A 13,118-nucleotide genomic window follows, 5' to 3' on the forward strand; every position below is an offset into this window, starting at 1 on the left:
TCATTTGGTTGTTGGGACCACTGAAAGATTCTGAGTTTTTTAAATCAAGTCTTCAAGGGGTTCAAGAGTCATTGGCGCCATTTTATCTTTCAGTTTCCCTCTTTGACAGTGCCCCCTCAAAGACCAGATCAGAAGAAAGGTCATCTTGATTCCTCAGTTGCTGTGGTATTGCTGTATTTTTCATTCCACTATCTCTCTGCTTCTCCTCAGTATCATTCTCTAGATCATCCCTATCTCTCCTCCCTTCTAGTTTCCTCCAAAGCCTCTGTTCTGGGACTTTTCTCTCTTTGCTTTATTTTGGTGACCTCATCTGCTCCCATGAGATCAGTTGTCATCTCCATGTAAATGCATCCAAATCTATATCATGATATTGGGTTCCAGCCCAGGATTTTATTGGTTCCCAGGCTTTGGATCCTGTTTCACTGTCCCCAGGAAGGGACTTCCCTTCCTAACTGCCCTAATCATCCCCATATTGTTTACAATGACCTGTTCTGAAGAACAAAGGCTTTTGGACAATGCATTGTTGAGAAAAAAGTGACAAAATATTCTCAGTGTTATGAGTAATTATCCAAAATGATAGAATAGTTATTCTACATCCTACCTTCCAATAATGTGTATAAATAAAGTAGAGATTGAAACTGTAATTTCACTGGCATGAATGCACAGAAATTCCTTCTCCCAGTACTAGTTGGCAACTTATAGTCTTAAACAATTGGCTAGATCGCTAAGAGAGTGAGTGACTTGACTAGGGTTATATAGTCAGCATATGTCAGAAGCAGAACTTGAACTCAGACCCTCTTATACTTTTGAGTGCAACTCCACTGTACCACAAGGCCTTTCTATTTAAAGGTAAGTAACTAAAAATATTTTTGAAAAACAATACAAAATCTTTTCAAAATACCTAAAACTAAATTTTGTACAGGAGTAAAAATAGCATTAAATTTATTTAAAATAATTTCTTCGAGAAATTAATTCATTTTACTAAACACAACTCACTTAGCTTTTCTATTTGTAAGACTGTACTTCCCTGCAAACCCATATAGTAAAATACATCTCAATACACATTAATTTATTTATCTTCTGCTTCACAAAATATGTGCATATAACCTGGCTTGTGGGTACAACATATATGTCATATTAACTTAGGCAAACATTTAAGAAAAAAAAGGAAATTCTTTTCCTCAGATAAGATTCTTATATGATTTTCCAAGGAAAACAGAATTGGAAAAGAGTGAATTGTTTCTTTAATTGGGCTATTTCATTCTCACAACTTCAGGGCACAGAGGACATGGTCCCGTTTGTAAATCCTGCAGCATCTAACATAGTACCACTCAGCTCCCTCTCAGTTCAAGGGACATTTTCTTTTCTTTTAAAAAAAATTTATCCAGAATTTCAGAAATAAAACATGCATTTCTATGACATAATATAATAAAAAAGTTGAGTACACATGAAATTGTAAATCTATTTGTACAACTTGCTATTTCTTTTAAATACATAATAAAGATAACATGTAACTTTCTCTTTTTCTTATTTTTCCCTTCCCTTAGAGATGGCTACCATTAGATACAAATAAGTATATGCATACATGCATATGTATGTATATATATGCATATGTATGTATGTAAAACCATTCTATACATACTTCTATTTATCAGTGTTTTCTCTGGATACAGATAATGTCTTCCTTCACAGGTCCTCTGTAGTTAATTTGAGGAACTTACCATCAGTGTGGTAGTTGACCTTGATGCTGTAGTCATCCTCATTGAAAGCATTTCACAACATGGCTGAAAATATCATGCTGAAAAGCATGGGAGCAAGCACACAGCCCTATTTCACTCCATTGGTGACTGGGAAGGCAAGACAGCATTGTCCACTATCTAGAACCCAAGCAAACATGCCATCATGAAATTGATGCACAATGCTGATGAACTTCTCTGGGCAACCAAATTTTGGCATAATTTTCCATAAGCCCTTGTGACTAACAATGTCAAAGGCCTTGGTCAGATCTACAAATGTTATGTAAAGACCTCTGTTCTGCTCCTGGCCTTTTTCTTGGAGTTGTTGGGCTGCAAAAACCATATAGACTGTTCCTCAGTCCTTTCTGAAGCCACACTGGCTCTTAGGTATATGACCATCTTCCAGGTGAAGGATCAGCCTATTAAGGAGTCTAGCAAGAATCTTGTCCACAATGACTAAGAGAGAGACCCGCCCTTTGATTGTCATAAGACAATCTATTCCCTTTACCTTTATAGAGATGGATAATGGAGGCATCCTTGAACTCCTGGGAGATAACCTCCTCTTGCCATATAACCTGGAAAACTTCAGTCAGTTTTTGTATGAGCAATGGTCCTCCTACCTTGTAAATCTCAGCTGGAATAGAATAAGCACCAAGTGATCTGACATATGAAAGGAGCATAATGGCACTCAAAACCTCTTCTTCAGTTGGAGGTTCAGCTAAGGAGGGATTGACTTCAACCTGAGGTAAATGGTCAATGGCTTCAGCATTGATTGATGATGGTCTGTTGACAGCACTATGGAAGTGTTCAGCCCATCTCCCTAGAATCAGGTCCTTATCACTAATCAATGTGACTCCATCAGCACTGAGTAAAAGGCTTTGAAAAGGCTACAAGCCAAGACCAAAGTGGAGGGAGCGTTGGTGCATGATTTTCTGTTTGCAGATGATTGTGCACTCAATGCAGCCTCTGAAGCTGAGATGCAACAAAATATGGATCAATTCTCTGCTGGCTGTGCTAACTTTGGCCTAATAATTAACACCAAGAAAACAGAGGTGCTCCATCAGCCACCATCACACCATCTATACATGAAGTTTTGAATGGATAAGTTCACCTACATTGGTAGTGTACTTTCCAGAGATGCACACATTAACAATGAGGTTGACACAAGCATTTCTAGAGCTAGCTCAGTGTTTGGGAGGCATTGAAGAGAAGTATGGGAGAGAAGAGGTATTAGACTGACTACCAAACTGAAGGTCTACAGAGCCATTGTGCTGACCTCATTGTTATATGCCTGTGAAACATGGACAGTCTACCATCACCATGCGAAGAAATTGAATCACTTCCTTTTGAACTGTTTCAGGAAGATTCTGAAGATCACCTGGCAGAATAAGGTATCAGACACTGAGGTCCTTACTTGAACCAAGCTCTGCCAAGAATTCAAACTATGCTTCAGATAGTGCATCTCTGAGGGGCTAGCCACGTTGTCTGAATGTAAAATGTGCACTTGCCAAAAAGACTATTTTATGGAGAACTCTCATAAGGCAGGCAATCACATGGTGGTCAGAAAAAGTGATACAAGGACATTCTCAAGGTCTTTCTCAAGAACTTTGGATTTGATTGTGCATGGGAGACACTGGCATAGAACTGCTCAGTATGACATGCCCACATCAGAAAAGGTACTGTACTCTATGAGCAAAGCAGAATTGAAACAGCACAAAAGAAACATAGGATATGCAAATTTGGAGTAACCAGCCCAAATGTTCACATGGACTATCTGTGCGCAATCTGTCGTAGAACATTCCAAGATTGTATTGGTCTGATCAACCACAGTTGTACGCATTGAAGCTTCACTTTATCACGGTGATGTCATTTTGGTCTTCTTGAGAACTAAGGACAACAACCAACCAATAGTTAATTTGAGTATTTGTAATAGTCAAAATGACTTGGCCCCTCAAAGTTGTTCTTAAAACAATAATTGCTCTTACTGTATACAGTGTTCTCTTGGGTCTGCTAATTTCACTCTTCATTATTTTATGCAAGTCTATCCATATTTGTCTAAGATCATTGACTTTGTCATTTCTTATAACACAATCACATACCACAACTTGTCAAAGGACATTTTCAACACATTATCCTGTACTTTCCCTCTCACAGACTTGCTAGAGAAACCAAGTACTTCCCAGTGGTCCCTACAACCAAATTAACCTGCATCAAACTCAAATGCCAGTTCACCTCAGTTTCCACCCTGGTCTACATTGAACTACATCAACTAGAATGGATGTTTAATAAATGTTTGTTGAACCATCAGGCGGGTGGAGGGGCCAGCCCCTTTCTTGAGTTCCTGGAGCCTGGAAATGTAGAGCATGTGGTCTTTTCTACTTTCTTTACACATCTTACAACATCAGCAACAATAACAAATGCTTTTCTTGGCAACCTGGTATTTTTTCCAGTGTTAAAAAGTAGAGCTCTTGCTCAGTTTTATTTCAACCTTCATAGCTATCTTTTTTCTTGTATGTTCAGTCATTTTTTAGTTGTGTTTGACTCTTTGTGACCCCATTTGGGGTTTTTGTGGCAAAGATGCTGGAATGGTTTGCCATTTCCTTTGTCATCTCCTTTTACAGATGAGGAAACTGAGGTAAAATAGGGTTGAGTGACTTGCCCAGGGTCACACAGCTTGACTCCAGGACTGCCATTCTTACCACTGGGCCACCTAGTTGTCCTTAAATAATCCTATATAGGATTACATGAACACCTCTTCATATGATCATAGATTTACCTATGGAAGGGCTTTTACAGATAAGGAAACAACTTCAGAAAGGGTAAGAGGCTTGTCCAGGATAATACAGATAGTTGTATCTAAGACGGGAATCAAACCTAGGTTTTCTTGCTTCTAAGACTTTATCTGCTATACCACATTTCAATTCATATTCTGTCCTTTATTTTGGCTTTCTATTTTTTCTTTCTTTTTCATAGAAGTTGGACTTCCCAGCCCTCACATGATACTTATAAATTCTAGAGGTCATTCAGGGACTGGGTTTGAAAAAAAAGTGCTCATTAAGCATAAGCCACAAAGAAATGATTCACATCTAGCTTTGCTACTCACTACCTGTGGGGCTTTAGATAATTTACTTAGAGTCTTTGGGCTGTAGTTTCCTAATCTGGGAAAATAAGAGGGTTGAGATGACCTCTGTATTCCAGATCTAAATATATAATCCTATGATTTTTTTGAACTCTTAAACATATAAGACGAAGCAGTCATTTGGAAGGGCACCAGGTAGCACCATAATGGATATACTGACAGACCTGAAATCAGGAAGACTCATCCTCCTGAGTTTAAATCTGGTCTCAGATACTTACTAACTGTGTGACCCTGGGGAATTCATTCAACCCTGTTTGCCTCAGTTTACTCATCCATCCAATGAGCTGGAGAGTGAAATGACAAACCACTCCAGTGTCTTTACCAAGAAAACCCCAAATGGGGTCACAGAGTTAGATACAACTGAAACAACTGAACAACCACAACAGTCATCTAGAGCTTCAAAATTTGATTATAAATTAAAAACTGAAAGGGACTTTGTGATGGCAATCAAATTAGAATCTTTTGCTGTTTTTGTTTTATCGAAGGGCCTCTGATTGAATAATGTGATTAAAGAAGATCTTAAAAAGTGTATAAATACTCTGAGGGTGAGGTTTCACTTTGGGGCTTACTGACTGGAAGTGTTTCTTTGACCAGAGAGACTCTGGGAAGCTGCTAAGGAACCCTTCCCCCCTAACCTCGGGCCCCCCAGCTAAAACCCAGAAGTTCCTACTTCCTTCTCTGGTAACTGTGTATATATGTAATGGTCAGACAGCTTTGGAAACTCTGTTGACTTTTGATTTCTCTGTATTTTCTCTGAAATTTTGATTTTCTCTGATACCTGTGCTTGATTAAAGTGATTGCTAACCCCTCAAAGGTTGCCTTTCCTTTTAGAGAAGCAGATCAAAGAATCTGTGATAGCAGGCCCCCCGACTGTGTATGTTGGGATGCTTACTGATACAGACTTTAGTAGTTAGTACATCCAGTTCCTTCACTTTACAGATAATGAAACTGAGGCCTAGAGAGGTTGACTTGAAGACTCATAGATTTAGAACTAGAAGGAATCCTGGAGGTTGCTGTCACTTCACAAGTGAGAAATGGCAGGTTAAGCAGGGTAAAAAAACTAACACATTAGAGGTAGACTTGAACCCAAGTCTCCCTCTTTGGAGGCCAGTTTTCTATACATAACACATGGTAAAGGGCTGATATGTAGTAAGGGACAGAACCAGAATCTGAATTCTGTTTCTCTCCCTTCAGATCCACTCCTCTTTCCCTTGCATCCACACATCTGCTTTTCCATTAAATAATGAAGTTACAAACATCAGCTGTGACAATTTGAAAATATAAGTGGCTGGAATCATATTAAAATATATGGGTCCTCCATTCCAAATTCAATAGAGCAAATACAGTGATCTGAGTATGGTAGCAGGCAAGGAGAGCCAGGAGGCTTGCTGATTATAATCTACAGCCAGCACATCTCCTAAATGAATAGGAGACGGAACAATAAAGAGTGCTCAACTGAGATGAAGGCAGACATTTCAATTTTCCCTTTGCTACATTAAACAATAGAGTTGGCAATTTAGAGTGACAAGATGAGAAAGCCAAGTAAGAAATAATGACTTGAAGTATGTGGCGTCAATAATTAAATCCTGACCCTGTGTCAGGGCTCAATCCTCAAGCCTTTGGGCTCGTGGAACTCTCGCTGAATTTAATGGGAGATTTTTCTATGAAAGGATTGTGCAACTTGGTTTTCTATGTTCATTAAAACAGACACACACATACAAAACTGATTTATATTTAGAGAGAAATGACACCATTCAAAGAGAGAGAGTAAATGAATTGTCAGATTCTCAAAAATGTATATGTTTTAAATATCTTTAAAAAAAAATCTTGAAAGTGAAATTGCTCCAGCATTTGCACATTAATGAAATGTGAATCTAACTAGTAAGACCAACTAATTAAAAGACATTGTAGATAACTTCCAGATGTGCTTCATGTAGCCTCATAATCCTTCTGTTCTTTGCCTTAGTCATGACATCTGGATTACTGTGCTTGATGCTGAGCACCTCATTTTCTTTTGTTGTATTTTAAAAATTAATTTTGTTGTTCTTCACCTTTTCTTTTCTTATGAGCCACTTAGGTATATACCTTTACTCTCCATCCCCTGAAACTGAACACTACCTGGTAACAAAGAAAAATAGCTAAGCAAAGGTGTGGTGAGAAAGAAATCTAACGGATCTCACAATGTATGTAACTTTTTGTCTTTCAACTTTCCTCTCTACCAAGAGAAGGCTGCTATGTTTCATCATTGTTCTTTGGAACCATTATTGTTTTATTTTTCTATTTTAAAAGTTTTATGGGTGCTTTTTGTTTTCACAGCAGTTGTTTTAGATACCCACCCTTCCTCATAATAAAGAAATATAATTACTTAAGTAAAACAAACTCAAGGACCAAAATGATCAGTTCATGTACCATTCTACAGCCATAGTCCAGTCCTCTCCAAGGAAAGGGGGATGGGGGGACATTTCTTTATCTCTTCTGTAGGGGTTATGCCAATAATATGATACATATTGTTTTCCTGCTTCTGCTGACTTCATTGTACCTTCACAAAAGTCATCTACTTCTCTGAATCTCTCATATTTGTCATTTTTATGGTACGGTAATATCACATTACATTCTTATGCCATAATTTGTTTAGCTATTTCCCAATCAATAGAAATCCACTTTGTTTCCAGTTTCTTGATACCACAAAAAGTGCTGCTATGAATATTTTAATATACATGGGATTTTCTTTCAGTCTTTGACCTCATTGGGGTATATACCAAGCAGTGGAAATATTTTGTCAAAGGATATAAAAATTTTAGTAACATTTCTTACATTGTTTTGTTTCTTATGTTGAAAATTGTTTTTCAACAATGAACAAATAGGGGATTAGTGTTCCTGTCTTCCTGTACCTCTCCAACACTGACTATTTTGTTGTTTGCAAGCTTTTCCAATTTGCTGGGTTTGAGGTGAAATGTCAGACTGGTTTTGGTTTGTATTTCTCTTAATATTAGTGATTTTGAGCAATATTTAATATGGTTGTTGATAATTTGTAATTTTTTTGGAAACTTGATATTCTTTGACCACTTACTTACTTAGGAAATGCTTTTGGTTTATGTGTTTGTGTTAATTCCCTCTATAGTAGTAGCAGCAGCAGCAGCAGCAGCAGTAGTAGTAGTAGCAGTAGTAGTAACAGTTGTAGTTGTATAGCAAGGTATAGTGTAGTGATAAAGAGCCAGCTTCAGAACCACACAGATTATGAGTTCAAACACTGATGGGCATATATGCTGTAAGATTCTGTTCAAGTTATTTACACTCTCAGTGCTCTGGGTAACACTCTTGAGAATACCAGTTGCAGAGAAGACACTGACCTGCATAGGTAGAAAGAATTTCCTCATCCAGGGTCTTCCTTATGCCAATGAAACTGCATATCTAATCCTATCCTGTATTTTTAAAAGGCTGTATGACGGCTAGGATTTATAGCATATATCAGTGCTATATTTTATCAGATGTTTTTCTGCAAGTATTGACATGATAACTTTAAAAATGTGATTGTTAGTGATAATTACCATCATAATACTGAACTATCCTTGCATCACTGATATACATAAATTACATACATATTTATAATGTATATATGTATATACATATATACACAAACACATACATACATATACACACATACATACACACATGTACCTTCTCAAATCCAAGTTGATTATGGTAAATAAATTTTCATATATAGCTGTAGTTATTTTGCTAGGATTTTATTTTTAAAATTTGCATTAATATTCATTGGTGAAATAGGAGTTTTGTAGAGTGCTTCCTTGATCAGTTATTGAGATTAATATTCATAGCAGTTAATTGCTCTTTCAATATTTGGTAGAATTCTCTTGTAAATCATGGACCAGGATTTTCTCCCCTCTGCTAATTCCTTTTATGATTTGTTCAATTTCATTTTTCAATGCTGTTTTTTAAGATATTTATTTCTTGTTTAGTTAATTTAGGTATTTTATATTTTTGTAGATAATCATTCATTTCCATTAAAGTCTTGGTTTGTGGAACATAACTTGTAAGTGTAGTTTTAAGCTTTGCTAGCTTAAAACTGCTCTATGACTTTGGGAACACCTTATATAATTATTTATGGTAAATTTTAATAATTTTTTTCTATTCCTTCTCTATGAAATTTACTTTTTTTCCCTTTTCATTTTTGTAATTTGATTTTATGCTCCTTTCATTGGTCAGGTAAGCTAAAGGTTTATTGATTTTTGTTATTATTTTAATAACAAGCTCTTAGTTTTATTTAGAATTTCTGTAGTTTTTTATTTTTAATTTTATCTATTTCTTCAGTTTTTCTTCTTTGGTACTTATTTTGGTTTATAAACTTGTATATCCCTTGTTTTTATGTTGCAGACACCTTAATACTGTCCTTTCCTATTTCATTAATCTTTTCAGAGGTTTAAATTTTCATTATCTGCAACCCATGATTTTATAATTTTGTGTAATTGTTGCCATTCTCTTTTACTTACATCATTGCTGTGATTTGTTCTTTGACCTATTCATTTTGCAAAGATACTAAGTGAAGGGAAGGGAATAAGAATTTATATAAGGCCTACTGTGGGTCAGAGGGCAATAGGAACAAGTGCTCTTTACAAATATTATCTAATTTGAAACTTACAACACTGTACAAGGGTAGGTGTTATTATCCTCTTTTTAGGAACTGAGGCAGAGAGGGGTTAAATGATTTGTCTAGGGTGATACAATTAGTAAATGTCTGAAACTGGATTTAAATTCAGGTCTTCTTGACGCCTGGCCCAGTATTCCATCCATCGGGTCACCAGCTGGATGTTCTGGAAAATTTGCATATTATTTAATGTTTCCGCTTAAAAGACATGATAAATCTTTCAATCCTTACTTTTTCAATAGTTTTTTCAGTGATATAACTTCCTTGTTGCTTCTGCTGTATTAGATTTTTTCAGTTCTTGGAGGGGGACATTAAAATCTCTTAAAATTATTGTTTTATTTATGTCTTCTCTCTCTCTGTCTCTCCCTCTGTCTCTCAATACTGACTTTCCCCTTATGAATTTAGATACTGTCATTTATTACATATAGTTTAATAATGATATTGTTCCATTATCCATGGTGCTTGTAAGCATAACGTAGTTTCCCTCTTTCTCACTCTGAAAATTATAAATTATTATTTTTGACTTATCTGATAACAAAGCTGTGGCTCCTGCTTCTTTTTTTGGAATAACCTAAGATGTAGTAAGTTTCTTTCCAGTTTCTTGTTTTCATTCTGTCTTTTTTTTTTTATGTGTGTTTCATATATATATCAAATTGTTTGGTTTTATTTTCTTACCCATTTTGTCATTACCTTACATTTTATCAAGCTATTTAAAAAATTCATATTTAAGATTGAAATTGTAGGTTTATATTTTCTTCCATTTGCTTCTTTTATACTTAGTTTTATCCTCTTCTCACCTGGCAATGTGGGGGCAACAGTAACAAGTTCCTATGTACACACATAGCTGACTCCACCAGCAAATCTCTATAGTGGCTGCAAAGGGACAGCTCCATATGCCTCTAGCCCTCCTGAGAAGGAGGGGCTACAATAGGACTATGGAAGAAAAGTTGTCTCCCAGAATGAATTTCTTCCCTACATAGTCCAAACTACTCACTGTCTTCACTGTCTTCTATAGAGTGGTGATTTGAGAAAAGAAATAATTGAAAAGATACCTAAAAGACAAATTTATCAAACAATTAAAGATGGTAGTAGGAATTTTTATAATCTTGAGTCAGGACTCAGAAGATAAAAAGCAGTTTTGTCTCTTACATCCAAAGTATTCTTCAGGAAGCCCAACAAAGACACAAATCTGTAGCAAGTTGTTTGACTAATATTTTCTGAATCTATTATCCTGAATTGCCATATACTCACTACAAACCTAAGGATATACTTTTGTTGATTACAAGACAGTTAAAAGTTTTGGAAGATACCAAGAGTCCACAATATAATAGATATATTTTACTTATTACAGAATTTAGCTTTAATGAAATCTTATACGATCTGCTTTGAATTGGAAGACTGATAAAATTTTTATTTAGCTGTTTAGAGCTGTCTTTTCAGTGATCAACAACAATTGCAATAAGAATGTCCAAATGCTCGTGCTAGACTTGATGAGTTCTAGCATTGTGACGGCATCGCCCAAGAACTGCTGGATTGGATCCTATTCTTATGAACTTCCTTTTGTGCACATAAGGACTTAAATAAACAAACATTTGATCTCGCAAGAGTACTATTTTTTTTTAAAGTCCAGACTGTTAATACATGTATTATTATTTTTTAAAACCAAGTTTTGGTATTGGGAAAGTCTTCAATAAGTGATTTATCCAAACATACATTTAGTTTGATTAATGATTTTTGCCATGAATTCTCATTTATTGCTCTCTGTTATGCCACAACTTGAATTCAAACTAAAGAACAATGATAGACAAGAACATTTTGCCATGGTTCATTTGCTATCTAAATTGGTTCTGAAGAGTTTGATTTGGCAACTCAGATTTAGCAGTGTCTTCTTGAAAGATATAAAAATTTTCATGTTTCTTGTCAAGGTAGAAAGTGTGAGATTTGCCAGTCACTGTTTATTGAATCACCAATACTTAACAAAGGACCTTACGGAATACTTGAAGTATATCATTATACAAATTAAAATTTCATTACCCAAATGAAGCTAATTGTCATGATGTCATTGTTATCATAATAATAGTTGGCAAAAGATACCTTTCATTAGCCAATGAACTCTTTGTAAGGGAAAAAAGTTGGAAAAATACTGGAGATTCCAAAAAAAGAAGTTACCATTGGTCTTATCAGCTTTATAAGGAATATTTTCTTCATGTAGAATAAAGAATAAACATTGCACCCAGATCATCAAAATAGCATCGATGACCAACTTTTGGTAGAGAATATCTTCCTCATTCCTTTGTTTATCACAATCTTGAAATGAAAGGATGAAATGTTTATATCATTTCCAGCCTGGATTCAAATACTGAAAAGAAACTCAATGGCTTGTGCAAATAAAAAAAAACTTTTATTTTACATCTTTATTGTATATCCCTCAGGAAAGGTAGCATTTCTAGAACATAAATGTTGAGGCCACCTATCTATCCTCATTCCATTCCTATATTAATATGATTTCTAATTTTAAAGAATTACCCACAGAAAATGCTGAGTTACTTATAGGTGATCATAGATTTTGAGTCTCTAACTCTTGTTTGAATTCTTCTTCCTCCCTTTTCCCTCTTTTTGTTCTTTTAAAATATTAAGTGCTATAGTTCCTTTTGCAGATGAGAAAATGAATATCCTGGAAAGTTAAGTGATTTCTCTCAAGTTCAGCCAGTTACTGAAAGAACTGGGAATAGATACCAGGTCTCTAGACTTCTGGGTTAGAGCTCTTTCCACAAATCTATGCATTTCTGCTTGTCTCTGGCCCCCTTCTATACATTCTAATTTGCAGTTTTTAATTGGCTCTAGGCTGGGAAATCAAATAGCCAAACTTTTTAAATTTTTCATAAGGTGGGAATAAATAAGGCTTGAGTGTTTCTCTTTCTGGAATAAAGTAAATGGATTTTGCAATGGTGATTTTTAGAATGACTCAGTGGCTTTTGTAACTTATGTGTGGCAGAAGCCACTATATTCCTTAGGCTTCAAATTGACAGAAAGCTAACTCTTACATAAATAGGACATTATTGAAATAGCTAGAAGTGATCATTCCCATTAATCAATAATATAAGTGGCACATGAAATCGGAGGCTCTAAGTTTCAGCTTTGGCTGTGCTATTTATTACCTTTGTATCTTTGGGCAAGTTAGTTCACTTTTCTGGGTCTCAGTTTTCTCCTTTGTAAAGAAGATTAGATGATTTCCAAGGTTCTTCCTTCCAACTCCAGATTTTCTGAATGAATAAATACTTTCTGAGCTATTATCTTGTGGATTGAGCCAGATTATTTAAAGATGAAATCTAATTATTTTCAGATTCTCTCTATGTGTGTCTCTGTCTCTGTCTTTATATGTCCCTGTTTTCCTGTGTCTCTGTCTCATTGGAATGGGAGCTTTGATCTGCTCTTTTTTCCAGAGATCCTTTCGTCTCAGCCTCCCAGATAGCAAGGATTTCAGGCAGTTGTTATCATCCCCTGTTGAGATTTTCTTTTTAAGCTAAACTAAATGGAAACACAAAGGGGAGAAAAGGTTATTAATTAGCTTTCCATACCA

At 35.6% G+C, this 13,118-nt stretch overlaps 1 pseudogene; it reads left to right on the plus strand.

Annotated features, from left to right (window-relative positions):
* Positions 1-3,359: 3,359 nt before the first annotated feature.
* Positions 3,360-11,755, plus strand: LOC140522827 (sister chromatid cohesion protein PDS5 homolog A pseudogene; annotated as a pseudogene).
* Positions 11,756-13,118: the final 1,363 nt, after the last annotated feature.

Source organism: Notamacropus eugenii, chromosome 2 (genome assembly GCF_028372415.1).
Source record: "Notamacropus eugenii isolate mMacEug1 chromosome 2, mMacEug1.pri_v2, whole genome shotgun sequence".
In the NCBI taxonomy this organism is placed as follows: domain Eukaryota; kingdom Metazoa; phylum Chordata; class Mammalia; order Diprotodontia; family Macropodidae; genus Notamacropus; species Notamacropus eugenii.